The following is a 20,721-nucleotide window of genomic DNA, read 5'->3' on the forward strand; positions in this document are numbered from 1 at the left end:
TCATATCGCCCATTATCATTTATAAACACTGATGCCAAGATCCTGGCAAAAATACTAGCAACAAGACTCACACCATATATGCCATATATGGTACATGAAGATCAGGCTGGGTTTATAATGGGTAGATCCACAGCCACACATATTAGACGATGCCACCAGATAATGACCTCCATACCTGCTACCACTTAGGGGATAGCGGTGTCCCTAGACATGAGAAAAGCGTTTGACACAGTCTCATGGCCCTTTCTTTTCAGAGTGATGCGAAACTATGGGTTTGGCCCACAATTTATAAAGTGGATTCAGGTGCTATATACTCGGCCACAAGCGAGGATAAGAGTGAATGGAGCCCTCACAGACATATTGGAGCTGTTAGGAGGTACCAGACAAGGCTGCCCGCTTTCCCCCTTGCTTTTTGCCTTAGTTATAGAACCACTGGCAGATATTCTCAGATCTCGTTACAGCTCGTTTGGGATATGGCTTGAAGGCAAACTGCAAATTATAACGCTATATGCGGATGACATACGTTTATACCTAAAAAACCCGGACAGTACTCTCGGCAAGGTCCTGGCGGAGGTTGGGAAATTCGGCGAATACTCGGGACTGCGCCTCAACCCCCACAAATCAGAAATATTCCCGCTCAGATGCCACACCACAACCCCGGATCCTTCACAGACTTATATGGAGTCCGATACACATAGTGTATCCAGGGCCCACATAGCCAGAACGGCCCAACTATCCCGAGCATTGAACTACACAACACTAGGGGAAACCCTGTGCGCTAAAATGAAACGATGGAATGTACTCCCAATATCAATGGCAGGACGGATAGACTTAATCAAAATGGTGATGCTACCGAAAGTTTTCTACCTCTTTAGTACAGTTCCGGTGTGGCCCGGCCGCGCTCTGTTCACCAAAATCAATAGCGCCTGCGCAACTTTTGCTTGGGGCGGACACCCAGACTAAGCTGGAGAGTCTTGACAGACACATATCCAAGGGGAGGACTGATGGCACCAGACATAGAACTTTATTACTTGACGGCACAGGCACAACAAGCGGCAAGATGGGCCACATCCTTTCTTAACCCTACTGACGTTTCCCTGTCGCCACAAGAAAGAGAAGCGATAGGGGCACTGCAAAGGATGACCAGACCCACCCCGAAGCAGTACAATACAACCAACCCCTCCAAAGTCACAACCACAGCATGGTCCAGAATTACTGACCTATACGGTGCCAGTAAACTATATCACCCAAGTATGCCAATATGGGGGAGACCCACACACACCACTCAGTGTTGACAGTGAAATAGCAAGGCATTGGAGCGCTAAAGCTATCACACAGTGGGGCCAGTTGTTCTTGGACCAACACTTTATACCTTGGGAAGATATTAAGGATACACTGGGAAACACACACACGCATAAACAGCAATACCATAAGGTTGCAGCCATGGCACAACGAATCCACCCAACATTCCCAGAAGAACCAGAAATAAATATGGCATTAGGCTATATATTTAAAGGAGGTACCCAGAAGGTCACTGCCTCTACGTTGTACAAAACTATAATACAAACACGCCCTGCGGTAACCAACACAGCTAAAGGGAGATGGGAACAAGACTTGGGGCAACTGATAGACGATCAAGAGTGGTCTCGGATTTGCGCACTGACTAAAGGGATATCATGCAACTCAAGGTTTAAATTGATACAATATAAAATAGTGCACAGGATACATTACACGCCATTAAGGCTTAAGCAGATATATCCCACATCGAATGGTGCCTGTCCAAGATGTAATGCTGGAAATGCTAATATATTTCATATGCTGTGGGACTGCACAAAATTGAGACATTATTGGTCAGAGGTATGCGGGGCTCTAAACAAGATGGCAGACCAACCGGTGATATGGACACCACGCATTTGCATGTTGGGGGCAGAAGGGAAACTGAATCCGACGTGGCGGAAATTATTGAATCTGAGTCTGCTCATAGCCAAAAGGGTCATATTGATGAGATGGAAGAACGTACAACCCCCTTCAATAGAGGACTGGCATAGAGATATGGTGTGGATTAATGACACTGAAGAACTATATATTGACTCGGTCACACCACAAAGTAGACCCAGAAACATATGGTCGCGATACAAGCAATATCTGGCTGATCTCAGTGAACCGGAGAACCTGAATACAGAAGGCTATTGAACTGTATATGTAGTATGTCTGTATAATCAAATAAAGTTGCTAATGTATGTGCATAACCTGTGTGCAAATATAAATAAAGTTGTTAAAAAAAAAAGAAAAAAAAAACGTCTTCCCTTGAGTTTGGTGGGAACAACTCGCAAGCCACCTGGACACCGTCCTATTTTGGTTGAATTTTCATCAGAGTGCTGTTGAAAACTGGATAGCCAGAGGGAAGGAAACCAGCTCGTGGACTTTAAGGCACTCACACCTTAAATCAACGTATTTTTACAGCTTTTGGCCTCTTCCCTGGGCAGTGCATGAACCTCATGACGTCCTCCTTGTCCCCACGACTGAAGCACAGGAACAGCGAGATCCGCTCAAACTGCCAGGAACAACTGCCTCAGCTACAGCTTTCTTCATTTAAAAGGTACTGTGCAAACGCAGTCCGGAAATCTTTTTGGCCATCGAGAAAGTGCGTTGAACTTTCCTCAACTACGAATACTTGTCCTTCCCTAAACATTTGTCAAACTTTTCGCCTAGCCAAATTCTTTAAAAATCTGTGACAAAGACTTAACCGTTATATACCAGAACTGTGCTATCCTATACAAAAGACTCTGAACCATTGACTTTGGCCCAGGCCTGTTGAGAAGAATTGCTGGTTGTATTTAACTGAAACCCTTTGTGCTGCCTATGGATGTATTTGGGCTGTCTATTCTTAACCTTGTCTTTTCCCTCCTGTATTAAGTATCTGAAGTGCCATTTTGCTCCTACTTCATTTTTGAGCTAAACTTGTTCAGTTCCTTACCGGTTGGATTTTTGTGGTGTATTAGTGTGTGATCTTGAGCTGCTTATGCAAGTGTAATGTTTTATAAATGATTGAGTAAATAAATGTATATTCTTTTACTAAGAAACCTTTAGTAAGTGTTTACTTGAATCACTGTATTGGTTGGTCCTTTGTGTAACTTGTTCTACTGCTCGCTTAAACTCTTGAGATAAGTCTGGCTGCTCAGCCATCGCTACCACTTTACTGTGTAGTACAGGCTTGTAACAAAGGTGAAATTGTGCTTACACTTGTGGTCCTAATTACCTGTAGTGTTCCCAAAGGGTACTGCAAGTGATTCTGCTTAACACCTGGCCATAGTATCAACAAATAGAGTACCACCCTGAGATCTTTTTTTGCGATTTGGCTTAAGTGAACTAAGGATTATGTGTGAATGCAATATCTCTACTCCCATACACCATTCATAAAATTAACACCAGCTCTTACAATTCCCATGTTCCAGTTCTTGTATCTAACTTTAAGGGCTCTGGACCATATGTTACCTATTTTACAGAATATAATCAAAAACTGCCCTGCCAAACATCACACAGCCCCCAGAACCTGTAGGTCCCTAAAGCTACAGTAGAACACGGCCCAGTGGCCCTATCCATTTGTACCAAGCAATATTATGTCCAGACCCCCCCCCAACCTTAAAACTAAAGTGTAACAAACAACTTGACCACCAATATTGGGATCAAATGGTTACCCAATACCGACGCTGCAGGCAGAATTTGCAAGTGGGAATATTTTGCCCCTTGTTTTTTGGAGTAATATTTTTTAGACATTGAACAAGCAATGCCCATCCCCAATTGGCATATGTTTTGGCAAGTGCGGAGGCAGCTTTTGGAAGGGGGGGGTGGATGAGAGGCCACCAGTGGGAGGGTGTGGGGTGCACTGGGCACCAGGGAGAGATCCAGGGGGTGTCACCCCCTCAACCCCCTGGCTCTTCCACTGGTCTTGGCACGTAAAACTATATTAAACTCTAGTGCAGTTGTTTTGTAACCAATACTTGTTTATACCTAGTAATTCGTACCCAGTCAAAGATCCATTTGTATTGTAAAGTTTCTCTTACGCTCAAGCACTAATTAGTTTCCCTGTGGGACTGCTCTGCTGATTAGAAAATTCATAGAGCTGGGTAGGCGGAAGCAGGGAGGAAGGGGCCTAAGTGTCCATTCTTTCCTATTCTTTTTTTGTTGAGTATTTTTACTCCCTATTATTTTGTTGGAAGTATATGGCTGTTTTTGAGAGTAATGGTGGCTAGTAATCCTCTAGTGCTGCCTTATGCTAATAAGCAACCAGTCCTCTCAAAACAATCTTCCTCTCAACTCTACACGTTTTCAAATCCAAGTCGGTTGCTATCATGTTTTCATTCCATTGTACTGCAGATCTGCTAATAAAAACACAGCTAACATTTCCCTTTTCATGGAAGAGTAAAAATAAAATGAAATAGATTTCCTATATTGTGCTTCATGCTGGACTGCGTACCAAACTCGTGCTGCTCAGTGTGGTCTTGTTTAGAACACCAGAGTGTTGCCCCTGAGCTATGCTTCCCGATTGAGTACATACTAACTTTCTTGGTCTATCAGTAGCCCGGTTTTCAAAGAATTACACTGCCAGAAAATCACACTGACACCCTGGTTCCCGCAAGTTCTAAAGTCTGTGTCCAAAATAGGTCATGTGAAAAAAGGGGGTGGTGTGACTCTGATCTAGCTGTAAACACTAAACTGTCATTGAACCCCTAGACACCCAACCCTTAAAGGATATCATCATCTGTCTTTTTGCTGTAAAGCCCATACACGCTTTATTTCAGAATGGTTTGACCTACTTGTTAGTACCCAGGCCGCAGTTATTAAAATCATACCTTTAGGAGATACCAACCCCTGCCTTGACTTGCTTGACCTCAAAAGGTCGACCAATTTTCACCCTGTCTGTTAGCAATCTGGGCTTGATCAGTGAATTTCTAATTTTACTTCCATGTAGCTCACTCCCTTTACATTAACTTCTCATTTAATCTCCTCCAACCTACCAACCTCATACCTCTACCATGGTCCAATCAATTATTATTATGAAGGGTGACCAAGATTTTTAGAGCTCACTCAGAGCACAAATCTAAATGCACTTAGCACAACCAATAGATACAGAAGACCACTATAAAGCACTCTTCAGATCTCTTAAATTGTCTAAATCTAGTTTTACCTGCCCGGAGACTATGTAGACAAAACTAGGCAAAACAGTGACATGCACTCTTTTCCCACAGTGAAAGTCCACAAATCTTATATAAAGACATTTTCAAATGGTTTGACCTTAAGCTAGCCCAGATGATAAGGGCATTTAGGAAACTCAAACTAACTTAGTTTCCATCTAATAGCCCACAGGATAAATTGAGATGTAAAATGAGCAATGACTCAAAGGTGTTCTTTCAAATCGTAGCTCCCCAGAACATAATAAATCTATGGATGCCTTTGAAAGCTTTTAAGTGTTATGTAACCACTCTGAAGGTAGCAGAAACCCAATTGATTCAGCCGAATTGGCTGGAAAAATAGCCATGACTTTCCAGGGCAATGTCCAAAAGCTTCACGTTTCAATGAAATCACATATAGGATCTAATCAACTGGCATTGCGGGAAGTCAAACTTCACATTTCCCTCCTCCTTCACCAAGACCTAGTGGGGTTTATTAGGGAAGCATCCCCTCTGACGTTGGAACATGAAGCAACAGAGGCATTGGCTAAACCGATTATGCAGGATGATATCCATAACGGCGGAATTCTATAAAGAACTGGGCCCGGAGGTAGTCAAATATTTGCTATCTGTATGGGAGAACGCTTTGCACAAGGCGGTCGTGAAACTGATCCTAAAGCCGGAGAAAGATCCCCATGAGTGCGCTTTGTATCATCCAATTTCCCTGCTGAAACCTAGACACAAAAATGTACTCGCACATATGTCTGCTCTTATCCATACGGGCCAGTGCGGCTTCATCCCGGGGAGGTTGACCTCGTTAAATTTGCATAGGCTTTTCACCATACTTGGTCAATTACACCCTGATTGGTCACTTCCCCCCTTCTGAACAAAGTTGCGGCGCGCAGCTTCCTCGCAGCACCATTGCGAAGCAAGAAGCAGCCCAAGGTGAGTCGCTCTCTAGGGAAATGCCCCAGATGCCACACAATAGTGTTTAACACTGTAAACGTGTTTAAAGATGGTGATTTTGCATGCTCGGCACTCCACTCTCCTTCCCCATATCCCCTTCCTTCCCCAGCCCAATCCCACCTCCCAACCCTCCCCCACGCCCTTCATTGGCCCTTCCCCTCATATCATGAACCCTCCGAGGGCAGCCCTCTGCCCGGCAGCCCCTGCGGCTAAGGGCCCCAAGGCAAAGGGCGGCTTCAACAGAGGCAGCTCCAAGAAGTGTCGGCAGGTGTCCGCAGGGGAAGCCAAGGAAGCCAGCAGCCAGTAGATACCAACAAGACTAAGTGTGCCATGGGTGGGGTGTAGAGCAATTACTGTACTCCAGAAAGCCCTCGCCACTCTACCTTACCTCTCCATAATGTAGACTGTCATAGAATTACAAAATGCATACTTGGAGAGATTTGTGACCATCAGCCTTAATCGATTCTTAGATCGACTATAAATGTTGCAATACACAAAGCACTAACATACTAGCCGATGTTAACTTGTGCCACACTTGGATGGAATTATCAACCTTGGCATGTGTCACACTCAGTTTAAAGTCTTAACCTCAGCTTGCGTCACATCTAGATAGAATTGTGAATGTTAGCATCTGCCACACTTAAATGGAATTCTCAACCTTAGCTTGCGTCGCATCTAGATAAAAATGTGAATGTTAGCATGTACCACACTCAGCTGAAAGTCTTAACCTTAGCACGCGTCACACCTAGATAGAGTTGTGAGTGTTAGCTTGCGTCACACCTGGATAGAATTGTGAATGTTAGCATGTGCCACACTCAGCTGAAAGTCTTAACCTTAGCACGCGTCACATCTAGATAGAATTGTGAGTGTTGGCTTGTGTCACACCCGGATAGACTTGTGGGTGTTGGCTTGTGTTGCATCTGAACAGAATTGTGAATATTAGCATGTGCCACACTTAGCTGAAACCCTTAACCTCAGCTTGCATCACATCTAGATAGAATTTTGAATGTTAGTTTGCGTCACACCTAGATAGAATTGTGAATGTCAGCATGCGCCACACTTAGATGGAATAGTGAATGATGCCAACTAACCAATCCACTAACAATTTCATCCTTCTGCATACACCTCGCAATCTCTAACCAAACACAACCACAAGCCTTAAACGCAGCAAACTGCACAAACTTCACTACACTGCAACAACAAAACAAACCGCACCTAGACCTGCACAAAAGCACACGACTACTGACCGTAAAACACCCAAAGTGTTAGGAGGTGGTTACATTTACTTCATTGAGTTTACAATCACATCAATTCAGCTGCTGCCATGTAACCCCAGCAGCAGCAACACTGCAGCAATATTGATTACAGTTTGAATGCAAATGGACGGAGTGTTACACTAGATGTGTTGTGTAATAGCTGGCGAGAAACACGGCCATCCTCCTGGAGCGGAGTAAACCAGCAAAGCGCATTTTGGAGCGGAGCACCAAGAAAGAAGTCAGTGCCTGGCAGTGGAGAGAACCATAAAAGCATACTGGAGCTGAGCACGAATATTGAGGTTGGATGACCTGTGGATCACAAATTGGATCACCTGCGGATTACGGAGGAGGCTGACCTGTGGATCACAAATTGCAACTACCACAGACAGCGCTGACAATATCAGCACAGGTTCCACCTGAAATCACACCTTATAAAATTTAAGTACAAGTAAGTGACAGTGTGGCTGTGTAAGGTTTCCTACCTGGGGGTGACATTAATTAATTCACAACATGGCAAACGTCCCAGCCCCAATTTTCTTCCTGCCTACACCAGGTGAGCCCAGAGTGCGTTGGATAGACTGGAAAGAGGGTTTTCAAAAATATGCACTGGCAGCATTTGGACCCAATTTCTCCAATGAGCGCAAAGAGGCGCTCCTATTTCACTGTTTAGGTGCCGCAGGACAGGAAGTGGTCAAAAAACTACCAGAACCTCCAGACATTCCTGATGGGGGTCCATATGAGAAAACATTAGCAAAATTAGACAAACACTACTGTGTTGAAGAAAATATAATTCTTGAAAGGTACAAATTTGCCACGAGAACTCAAAAAACTGGAGAGGGTATTGAGGAATTTGTAACCGCTCTTAGAGGTTTAGCCATCAAATGTAGATTTGACCATTGTCGAGATGAGCATGTCAGGGACCAACTCATGATTAAGTGTTCTAATGATAACATCAGGAAGGAGTTATGGAAGGAAAGAAATCCTTCTCTTGATAGAGCAATTGAGATAGCGAAAATGATAGAACACACAGACAAATGTATACAAATGCTTCAAGTGGATAATACATCTCAAGATAAGCCCAAAACTGATGACAATGAAGCTGCCATACATAAGGTTTCGAGAGTGATGCAGAGAGGTGCGGCAACTGCGCGTCGCACTTGGCAAATGGGTAGGAGACCTGAGGGTCGCCAAGGTCCCTTTACCAGAGCATGGGGACATGGATCATCTACCAGAGGGTCGCCCAGTGAGAATGTTACATTCAGGGGTGGCAGGGACTCTGGTTATCCTAGAGGTGCATCAATTAGGAGGTGTTTCAGATGTGGGAGTCTATATCACAAAGCATCTGACAAAGAATGTTATGCATCAAACATTATATGTAATGAATGTGGGGTCAGAGGACACATGGCTAGATGCTGTAGGAATTTTTATACCGCCCCAGGCAAATACTTATATTTTGGTAAAAGGAAGGGAGGTGTTAGGAGGTGGTTACATTTACTTCATTGAGTTTACAATCACATCAATTCAGCTGCTGCCATGTAACCTAGTTACCAAGGAACCTTTGTTGTTATGATTAAGCAAAGGTTCCACATTCTAGCAGCAGAGAGAGAGAGGATTGAGAGCAGGAGGACAGCCACAGCTGGGGGCCTTTCTCTTGGATGAACTAAAGAAATAAAGCCTCTCTATAAGGACAAGCATCAACGTGAAGCGTGGTCATTTACATATTAACACAAAGCTTAGCCAACGGACCCACCGGGCTGAGGCTGCCAACAGCAAATCACTGCTTTCTTGCACTTGTTCAGCTCATTCCCACTAACTCACCCCCACTCTCCCTTTTTCAGAGCCGCCAGGGGACCACTCCAGTGGTGATAGTGTGCGGTACAAATATCCTTTAACATTAACATACTGGCTCAAATTGACCCAAAGGTGCAGGCAGTGGCAGCACAGCTTGACATGGAGAAAGCATTCGACTCTGTCGAATGGAGCTATTTGTTCAAGGTGTTGCGGCAGGTGGGCCTCCCAGAATATTATCTGAAGGCGGTGCACTTGTTGTACGCTGGCGCAAATGCTCGTGTAGGCCTGTGTGGCAAGTGATCTGTGGGACCAGGCAGGGGTGCCCGCTGTCGCCATTAATCTTTGCAATTGCAATCGAGCCACTGGCGGCCAGGCTGCGAATGTGTCACCACGTGAGAGGCCTGGCGATGAGTGGTGTTAGAGAAGTAGCGTCCCTGTACGCTGACATGATTTTGTACTTCAAAGACCTGGCAGTTAACCTACAACCACTGTCGCAGGAAGTGGCAGAGTTTAGTCGGTTCTCTGGGCTTCGGACAAACTGGGCAAAGTCCATTCTGTTTCCATTGAATGACTCTGACGAACCCCCTAACACGGGAGAGTTTAAGTTCGAACAGAATACGGTGACGCACTTGGGGTGCTGGTGAGTCGGAATGCCCAGTCCCTGCTGGAGGACAATCACTTAAGGTATATTCAACTCCTAAGCACGAGGCCTGGTGCAGACTCCCCCTGTCGTTACCAGGCCGGGTAGCGGTTGCTAAAATGATAGTGGTCCCTAAGTTGCTCTATATTTTCCAAAATACCCCTGTCTGGCTGGGTGGAAGTTTCTTCGCAGAGCAAAAGGCATTATTGGTAAGACTGGCATGGTACCTGAACTCCCCGGATCAGCTGGGATACGTTGGTCCACCGCTGGGACCGGGGCTGCATTAACGTGCCAGATGTGGAGGTGTACTTCCTGGTGGCACTGGGGCACTTTGTGTCATATTGGTTGCCGGGTGCCACCCTATTACTCATGTTCGTATAGAAAAATGCTTGGTACAACCTTTCGCTTTACAAGGGCTCCTGGTGTCAGAGAGTGTCGGACAAGTGTAAATTTGACCCGGTGGCATGCACGCTACATGTTTGGAAGCAGATGCTGAAGTGGCTCTGCATCGACATCCCTTTCGACCAGGGCCTTCGGCCGTGGAACATTTGAGTGCTTTCCACCGACATGTGACGAAGTGTTGGTTCAGGAGTGGAGGGGTGAGGGGATAGAATGCATGGCTCACTTATACCCTGAATGAGTGTTTGTATCCCAGCAGCAGTTCATTGCTAAAATGGGTGAGGGGTTCCGCCGTATGCTGCAGTACTTTAGAATGTGCGCCAGTTTCAGGGAGTGGTCCCCAGTGTTTGCTGCTATGCCTCCTCGTTAGGCAAGATTGTATGCAGTACCCTTAGGGTGCACTACAACAACCCTGACCTCCTGACAATAGTAACCCAACCTTTGGTATAAGTCTATACTACACAGGTTGGTAGTGTGGATGAGTAGCCAGGCTTATCTCAAGAGGGGTCAATGTGAGCTGTAGGGGAGTTACACAGACGTTTACAGTGACAAGTATTCAAGCAAACACTTGCACACATGGTTTCTTGATAAAACAATTATTAATTTATTTGCCAGTCAGTTAATATAAGCCTTCTTCAGAAGGGAGCACTGTAAAACACTACACGAATATACTTCAAAATCATACACTCTCTAAAGTTCAGAATCAGTAAATGCCCATTTGGGATGGCATACAGCAGAGACCTACACCCACAGGTGACTTCAATTGCTAGGGTGCTGTTGACATTAATGTATTACTGTTGGCATTCAGAATTAGTTAAGAGCAAGTAAAAAGGGAAAGACTATTAGAGCAGACAAGATACCACAAATGTTTCCCAAGCTGGCAAATACTTTCAGATCCCCCAATAAGAGTCATTCAGTTAAAACAGGCAAAGTAAATGTCAATAGGCAAGAGTCTATATGGGCTGAAGCACTTCCTTGAAGGTAAGTAGAAAAGTCTTTGCACAATGTTTCAGAAGTCTTTGAAGAAAAAGATGAATCAATGTAGGACCACAAGCTGTTCGACTTGGAAGTAGTAGAAGATACAAGCAACTCTACAGCAAGAGGCAAGTTCTCTTAGACTTTGTACAGCACCTTTAAAATGAAGAAAAGATGCAGCAGATGACTCCTGTTCCTGTGAAGTTCTGCAGAGCTCACTGTTCCTGGGCCTCAGTTGTGGGGACAAGAGGGAGGACTTCGGGGGGCTCCTGCACTGCACTGGGACGGTCAAAACTTGCAACTGGCAAACTTCACTTTCAGTGGCTGTTCAGTGTTTCAGCTCCTCGCGTCTACCACAAATAGCAACACTGCGGTTCTTGGCTGTCGAGATGGACTTTCCTTGCTTCTGGCGTCCCGCACTCTGGGAGTCCGGAGGATCTTCCTGGAGCTCTTGGCCAACTTAAAAGCAACGCACACAAACTGGTGTTCCTCTCCCTGGCTCTACGGTTTCCAGCAGCAACTCTGTGGAAATTCAACCAGCTCCGAGAAGGACATCCAGGTGGCTTACTTTGGAGTTGATTGGTCCCACCAACTCAAGGGGAGAAGTCGTCCTTGCAGGGGCTTCTCTGTCGATGCGAACTTGGAGTTTCGGCACTGCAGCAGGGCTTCGCCGATCAAACCAATGGTCCAGGAGTTGCAGGAGCCGTCCTCTTAAAGTTCTTCTTCGGTTCCTTCATCCAGTGGTCGACTCTACCTTCCAAGCCAAAAGACTCACGTTTTATACAGTTCTCTCCCTTTTATTCCAGCCTAGCTGTCAGTCACCAAGCAGGGTGGCTGTCCTTGCCGGACAGTCAGGCAGCCAATCATCACAGAGTGCATTTGGGTCTCCTAGGAGACTAAGCACAGAGAGTTTCGGGCACCTCCATCACTTCCTGCCTACCCAGACACCCTGGAGCCAGAGGCGGGCTTCACTTGTGAAACCGGCCAAAGACAAACAGACAAAGGGACCAAACCTGGTTTGGCAAGCAGAGTAAATCTCAAGAAGGACCTCTCCACAAAGAAATGGCAAAAAAAAGAGTGGGCCATTTTAATATTTATTATGACTGAAACTCTTAGGAAAGAATTTATGTGGTCTTGGTGGTCCTAGTGCGCTTCTTCTTAACTACCACTGGCTTCTGGCTCCTCAGGATCGCACTGGCACGTCGAAGAGCAGCCATGCGGAGGTCCCTCCTGTAGTTATTATTGCGAATAATGTGCCGAAGACTGCTCAAAGTAGCCCGTGCATTCTTGTTAATGGTGATTTTTTTCATAGGCAGATGCTGGTTTGCGCTGACCTGCTCACTTTTTCAGAACCACAATGACTCCTTTTCCATCAGCTGCTGGCTCACACCAACTGTTTTCCTATAGATGAGCCCATTGTATCGGAAAGAGTTTCTTGCCTTCAGATTGTTGGGCCCCGTGCTGTAAACCTGTTTGTTCCTTTTAATCAAGAAACTGGAGCAGTTACGAACGATCATCCATTGCAGGTGAGCAGACATTTTCACGGGCCTCGCTCCGCGGTGCTCGCCTAAAAAGAAAACGCAGCCTGCAGTAAATGCACACCATGGTAGTAAAAACAAAACCACTGCCACCAGCTATTAAGTCAGGAAAGGGTAACATAAAAAATGTTACACGAGAAGCTAGACAAAGGGGATACGAAGTAACCCCTCCAGCACTCTATGGGAAGATAGTGTGTGCTGGGTCTAGAAAGTTACAAATGTAAGTAGTCAATTTCACTTTACTGCTCTGGAAAAAAGTAGTTTATCCCAGAGAAGGTATTTAAACCATGGGGAAATCTAAGACTTCCCTGTGTTACTGCACTAAAGGTGCTGTATGACACAATGTAAAAAAGATGATGCCTATGGAGTTTCAGACTCCACAACCAAAAGAAACAAAGTAAAAATCACAGAAAAGTACTTGAGAGAGTGGGAAAAAGGGTCTCGCTCTCGCCAGGTTTAAAAAATCAAGTCCTCAAAATACAGCAAAGTTGCTGGATGTCTCTAAAATAGAGGGAATTGGCACATTTCTGAGAACTGTCCCTAACACCCCCCCCCCTTCCCCCAACCCAGACTAAGGGACAGCAGGATTTAATCCACCCCTGGATGAATGTCCTTACTCCAGTCGGTCATAATTTCTGGAGAGACCATCAGCATTTTGGTGATTTCACCCTGATCTATGTTCTATGGTAAAATCAAGCCCCTGTAGGCTGTAAACCATTTTAACAATTTAGGATTCTCCCCCTTCATCTGCATTAACCATCTCAAGGGTTGGTGGTGTGTTTGAATAAGAAAAGTAGATCCATACAAGTATGGTCTGAACTTCTTCAAACACCACACAATGGCAAAACACTCATGTTGTATGGTTTCCCACCTTGTTTCAGGTTCCTTCAGTTTCCTACTGATGAAGCAGATTGGGTGTTCCCTGGCTTTCTAATCCAGTTGACTCAGAACTGCACCTATACCTGTATTGGAAGCATCTGTTTGAACGATAAAGGATTGGTTGTAGTCAGGAGCTCTTAAGACTGGAGCTTGACAAAGGGCTTTCTTAAGTCCTTCACATTCTTTGGTGCATTCCTCATTCCACCTGACCTTCTTGGGGGATTTGGGTGAGGAGATCACATTCAAGGGAGAAGCTATGGTACCATAGTTCTCTATGAAGTTCCTATAGTAACATGTGAGACCTAAAAAGGCTCTCACTTGGGTATGAGTAGTAGGGGTGGCCCAGTCTTGTACAGCTTGTACCTTTCTAGGCAATGGCCTTATTTCACCTCCTCCTACCTCATGTCCAAGGCAGACCACTTTACTCTGGCCAATTTGACATTTGCTTGCCTTTATGTTCAGATTGGCCTGCTCAAGAGCCTGCAACACATCACCTAGGGTATGTGTCAATATGTCCCTTCCAAGTAGGGCTGAATACTGCAATGTCATCCAAGTATGGCATGCAGAAGTCCTCCATCCCATTCAGAACTTGATTGACCATCCTTTGGAATGTAGCAGGTGCATTCTTTAATCCAAAAGGCATTACCTTAAACTGGTAGAGGCCTCCTGGGGTTGAAAATGCAGTTTTCTCCTTGGCATGGTCTGTCAGAGCTATTTACCAATAGCCTGATGTTAGGTCAAATGTACTGAAGTACTTGGCTGAACCAGGTTTGTCCGCCAGTTCATCTGTGCTACGTAAAGGATGGGAATCGGCCGTGGTGACTGCATTAAGAGCTCTATAGTCCACACAGAATCTCAACTCTTTGGATCCTGCCTTTGGTACTAGCACAACTGGACTAGTCCATGGACTGGTAGAGGGTTCTATTACCCCAAGATCAAGCATCTTCTTGACCTCTTCCTTTATGTGGGTTCTTACATGTTCTGACATCCTGTAACCTCTGCTTTTAACCGGTAAACAGTCACCAGTGTGAATCTCATACTGGCCCCAAGGGGGTCAAGCCTGGTATCAGTGAAAACAGGGAGGCTTACGGATTTAACAGATTTTTGCACGCTTCCTGCAGTTCCAGTGTCAGATCAGAAGAGAGATTGACTCCTATTTTCCCATCTAAAGGTTGTCCCCTGAGGAGTTCAGATAGAGGTTCACTCTCCTCCTCCTCCTCCTCCTTCTCCTCCTCCTCCTCGGCAGAAGCTAAGAGCAAAGCTCCCAGTTCTGGTCTAGAGATAAAGGCTTTTAGGCGGTTGGTGTGAAAGACCCTGGGGGCCTCCGTAAGATTGCCCAAGTCCACCAAATAATTGACCTCTCCAAGTTTTCCCACAACCTTGAAGGGTCCAATCCATTTGTCCTGCAAGGCCCTCTGCTTTGTAGGCACCACAACAAGAACTAGCTGGTCTTGAGTAAACTCAACCAGGTTGGCCTTCTGGTCATGCCAATGCTTCACCATAGCCTGACCTGCTTTCAAGTTATCAGAAGCTTCTGTCATGTGTGTAATTCTCCTTTGGAGACCTAACACATAGTCAGTGACTCTCACTGGCTTGTGGGAAGAAGCACTCTGCAACCCCTCCTTCATTAGTGCCAATGGACCTCTAACCCGATGACCATAGATGAGCTCAAAGGTGCAGAAGCCAACCCCTTCTTGAGGGACTTCTCTATAAGCAAAGAGAAGGCATGGCAGTAGAAGGTCCCACTTTCTTCTAAGGGATTCTTCTAAAGCACCTATCATGCTCTTCATAGTTCTGTTAAACCTCTCTACCAATCCATTTGCTTAGAGATGGTAGGCTGTTGAGAAACCTATAGGTCAATCCACAGTTTTTCCACATGGATTGCATGTAGTGGGACATAAAATGTGGCCCCTTGTCAGAGATCACCTCCTTGGGAAAACCTACTCTGGTAAAAATACCAAGTAGGGCCCTAGCCACGGCCTGAGCTGTGACAGTCCTCATAGGTATGGCTTCAGGATCCTGGTAGCATGGTCTACCTCAACCAATATAAATCGGTTGCCTGAAGATGAGGGAGGGTCCAAGAGACCAACAATGTTGATTTCCACCCTCTCAAAAGGCACTCCCACCACTGGGAGAGGCACTAAAGGTGCCACATTCTTGGATCCACTCTTGCCAGATGTCTGATAAGTGTGACAGCTCCTACAGAATTTATCTACATCTGACCCCATCTTGGGCCAGTAGAAATAGAGAAATCCTTTCTTTGGTCTTCTTAAAGCTTAAGTGACCAGCTAAAGGGATCTCATGGGCTAACTGTAGAAACGGAGGTACTACTTTTTGAGGCACTACAAGTCTTCTGTAGTCCCCTGGAGTAGACTGAATAGATTCACTGTAGAGGAGGCCATCCTCCCAGTATAGCCTGTGCTTCCCTGGCTCTTGCCCTTCCAGCTGGGAAGCTGCCTGTTGGCGAAGACCTTCAAGAGTAGGAAACTCTCTTTGACCTCTGCTGAAGTCTGCCCTACAGGGACCACCTTCTGCAAGTAAAGTCTGCAGCTCAGGATGGTCTTTAGGATCTAGATCTCCAACAGGAGGAAGGTCTTCTTCCAGTTCTGTATCCTCAGTAGCTGACTCCCCATCCTCTGGTGGTTTCTCACACTCAGCCGCAGCTGGTGTAGGAGTCACAGGTGTGACTTGGGACTGTCCTCTCGGGGATGTCCTGCTTTTGTGCACAGGAGTGCTACTCTTCTTGTTTCCTGAGACGTTAGGTTTCCCCTTTTTCGTTCTTCCTGGAAGTAGAAGTTTGTCCTTCCTGTGGACTGGGTGTTATAGGTTCTTCTGTAACAACCCATTGAGAATCATCCAAGGTGGGCTGTCTGGCCTTCTTAGTCTGGTCCTGCTTCCTTTTACTGGGAGGCCTGGGGGTGCTTGATACAAATCCAAGAGTCTTTAAGTCATTCCCCAACAGGCATCTCACGCTGAACACTGACTGGTATTCTTACAGTCATATTGTTGCACTGGATGAGAGCTGGTAGTATTGGAACCATCTGAAGAGGGCCTCCAGCAAGCTTAGTGGGGCCTTTGGGTGCCTTAGCATCAGCCTCATGTTTGAAAAAGGTTTCATCCACCACTGTGATGCTGGCCCCGGTGTCTCTAATGGCAGGGGTCTCCTGACCGTTTACAAGTACACTGTCTTTGTAGTATTATTTTGTGTTATCTGGTATAGAGTTGTACACATCTAAATTCTGTTGTTCCCACAGACCCAGGGACACTAAAGAAACACTGGCTTAGATCCCACTGGGGTCTTCAGCCAATAGATGAAAGTTTCCACTTGCCATATGTACTTCTCCCTCAGGGATGAAGGCTAAGTAGGCAGTGTGGACCCCTCAAGGTTTACCCCTTGCATCTGGGATTGCCTTTCACATGGTCAGTAGACTCACAAGCATAACATTTACCGAATGTTTTTTGGAATGGGGGTTTCTGCTGACCTCCCTTTTGTTTGCCACCAAAGGTATCACTAGACTGACCTGGATTCCTATGGGGTTTACCCTTCTTATGTTTGTGGCCCTCTTTTGGAGGTGAGGTTTTAGAATTCCCTTTGTCATCTTTCTTGTTCTGTTTCCCCTCATCCTTCTTATGAGTGGCCTCAGAATCCTTGTGAGTAGCCCTGTTGGCCACTCTCAAGTCAGCCGCGTTTGCCAGCTTCTTGGGATCAATCTCTTTTGAGTCAGCCAAGTGCTGTCTCAGCTCAGGAGAGCAGGCATCAAAAATAGATTCCAACAAAAATCGACTTCTCATACCTTCAAAAGTAGTTACTCTGTAACCCTTAACCCAACCATCTAGGTTAGGTAAACATTCACACACCCAGGTAGCCCAAGGGGTACCATCCGTCTTTTTGAGGGTCCTAAACCTCTTAAGGTACTGGGAAGGAGTTTTCCCAAATCTAGCTATCAAAGCTAGCTTTACACTTTGATACTTCTTTCTTTTAAGTTCCCCCACCTCCATTATAGCATCAGTTGCAACCTGGGCAGCCTAGACAGAAGCCAAGGAATCAACTGATTCCCTGTGTTCTCCAGCATGGGGTCTGGCATGGATTCACATGCTCCTGAATATTCCCTGTCGTCAGGCTGGGAATCCTCGGTAAAGAAAAAATCAGTTTCAGTTCGTTTCTGAACTGTCTTTCTCCTAATAACCAATCACTGGTCTCTGGGTCATACTGCCTCCAGCCTATGACTGCCCTCTACCTAAGCCCCTCCTCTGGCAGCCATCTTCAGATTTTTACAGCACGTTCAAGTGTTGGGAGTCCTCGTGCTATAGCTCTCGAACTTTTACTGCGTTTTGCGATTTTTCAAAGAGCTGAATCCAATTTTTTTGGTCAATCGAGCCTCAAGCTCCACCGTTTCTACTTCCGATCAACGGGGACCTGTTCCAGAATTTTCTATGCCCCTCTAGGGTGAAGTTCTCGTCGAGTTTCGCTTCTTGGAGGATTCCGGAAGATCTTTGAGGCCTACCCCCTGTGGACATGGCCCAGAACAAAGGAAACACGACGCCCGGATCCAAGCTGTTCAGGAGCTGCCCTAGATGCGGATTGCAGAATGTCTTCAAGGAGGATGAGCATTCCAGATGCCTCTACTGCCTTCACGAAGACAAAACGCACGTGGAGAAGGACTGTGCATTTTGCAAGAACATGTCGGAACGGACTATGAAGGATCGGCGTATCCGCCTCACCAACTGGCTGGAAGGGTAGAGCCCAGCAGTAGGTTAGAAGAAGTAGTAGTCCGAGCGGTCTTCTAAGACCTTTGAGGGCGCTCTGGCGATGGGGGCCCAACAAAAGGCAAAGCACCGCAAGTCTGCAGGCACCGGGAGCGCTGATCGGTCGGGCTCCTCGGTTGCCAGGCAGGGCGCACTTTCACAGATGCCATCAACCACAAGCCAACCCTCTGGCTCGGTGAAGAGGAAATCGGAGAACCCGCGTAACCTTTCGGAGAATCCCCAGTCGATTCCGACGGAGACAGCCGAGGGGGAGGAAGGTGGTGACCGTCCCCCCAAGGTGAAGGCCTCAAGCGCGCCCAGAGTTGTGAAGTCCCTGATTAACCAGGCTAAGGCCTCTATCGAGGGAGTCATGGCGGCCCTGGCGAAGCCTGTGGAGGCTACCCCAATGGAGGCGACCTCGGGGACCATAGTTTCCCTGCCGCCGCGAAGCCAGTACCACTGTTGCAGCCGGTACCTGGCCCACAGGACAACTCGGGAGCAATCCCCCCCCCCCTGCCCGTCCAGCCTTCTAGGCCTTTGCAGCCTTCATCTCCTTCTCCTGATCCGAGGGATGACACGGAAACGGAGACGGATGACGACGGTGGTGACAACGGGATGGGCCTTCCATCACCACCTCCTCGGGCATCCCCGCCCGACGAAATTGGCTCCTTCCACACCATGATCGCCAGGGCATCCAAGCTCTTCCAGCTCTGCCCCGAGGAACAGAAGAAGGAAGGTTTCCTCCTACCAACGGCATCAAGCCAAGAGGAAGACGGTCCTTTCCGTTCCATTACTTGACGACATCTGGGACGAAGGGCTGTCGCTCCTGAAGAACCTGTCTACGATTCCGCCCCCATGTGCCTTAGGGCCCAGCCGACCCCGGATTCGGTAGTCTCTGCGGCAGCCAAGAAGAAAGCGGCGGGGGCGACGGCTTCAACTTCGACCTCCCCGCCGGATGGCAAGGGGAAGAAACTGGACACCATGGGACGGCGGGTCATCTCGTCGGTGGCGACGACGATTAAAGTGGCCAACGCCCTCACGATTGTGGGCCGCTACGACAGGGATCTGTGGTTTAAGATCGCTCCCCTGCTGGACTTCATCCCAGACGACAAGAGGGCTGAGGCCCTGGAGATCCTACAGGAAGGCGAGGTGGCGTCGGACCACGCCATAACGGTGGCCACGGACATTGCTGAAACCGGTATTCGCCAGATGGGCGACAGTGTTTGCCTTCGCCGGCGTGGTTGGCTCAAGGCAACCGATTTCAGCCAAGACGTGCAGAACAGAGTTCTGGGCATGCCTTTCGATGGAAACAACCTGTTTGGCATGACAGTGGATGAGTCCCTGCAGGCCATCAAGGCCGACAAGGAGACTGCTCGGGCCTTGGGGGTTTTGCAACGATGGCCGCCCCTTTCGGAACTCCGGAGGCAAGCAAGGTGCCTCCAAAGGATTCAGCAGCAGCTCCTCGAAGTACCGGCAGGCGGCCCGCTCCTCGTCGCAGGAGGCCTACAGAGGACGCAGCAAGTCAGGAGGATCTCGTCGTCGCCAAGGAGGCCAAGGCGGCAAAGCTGCTGCCAAGCAGGACTGAACCGGCCGTAGCGTCGGCCCCCACCTGAGCACCCCGGTGGGAGGCCGGCTGGCGAAGTTCATCAGCGTGTGCGAGTCCATCTCCACCGACCGATGGGTGCTGGATGCCCGGGCCTGCGGGCACACTCGTGTTTATAAAGAAGTGCCCCCCGCATTTCGCCCGTTGCCAGGAAGGACAACCACATCCCTGAACTGGTGCTGGAAGTAAGGGCGATGCTGAAGAAAGGAGCCACCAAGCTCGTCCCAAAGAGGCTCCGGGGCTCTGGAATGTGTACTCACGATACTTCCTCGTAAGAAAAAAGACGGCGGTTGCTGACCCATCCTGGATCTTCGTCTAAACAAGTACATAAAGTCCCAGAAGTTCCGGATGGTCACCCTCCAGCACGTGCTGGGACAGCTGGGGGAAGGTGACTTCCTATTGTCGCTGGACTTGGAGGATGCCTACTTTCACATCCCCATTCTAAAAGGACATCGAAGTTCCTCAGATTCGTAGTCCAAGGGCGACACTATCAGTTCACGGCCCTTCCCTTCGGATTGAAGTCGGTGCCCAGGGTATTCACCAAGTGCCTAGCGCCAGTGACGGTGCGGCTGCGCCTGCAGGTGATCCATGTCTACCCCTACCTGGACGATTAGCTCATCCGAGCAAAGACAAGAGAACTCGCCGTCGTGCACACAGCGAAGACCGTCCAACTGCTCACGGATCTGGGATTCTCGATCAACTTCTCGACATCCCACTTGGTGCCGTTGCAAGTCGCCCTGTTCCTCGGAGCCAGGCT

At 47.4% G+C, this 20,721-nt stretch overlaps 1 protein-coding gene and 1 pseudogene across 1 annotated transcript in view; one reads left to right on the forward strand and one right to left on the reverse strand.

The window, feature by feature from the left end:
• NDST2 (N-deacetylase and N-sulfotransferase 2) overlaps nucleotides 1-20,721 on the forward strand; it is a 2,001,368-nt gene that overhangs the window by 1,109,394 nt on the left and 871,253 nt on the right. The window lies entirely within an intron of this gene.
• LOC138473677 (large ribosomal subunit protein eL28 pseudogene) lies at nucleotides 12,283-12,776 on the reverse strand (annotated as a pseudogene).

The sequence above is a fragment of the Ambystoma mexicanum genome, chromosome 8 (genome assembly GCF_040938575.1).
Source record: "Ambystoma mexicanum isolate Mex_15411 chromosome 8, UKY_AmexF1_1, whole genome shotgun sequence".
In the NCBI taxonomy this organism is placed as follows: domain Eukaryota; kingdom Metazoa; phylum Chordata; class Amphibia; order Caudata; family Ambystomatidae; genus Ambystoma; species Ambystoma mexicanum.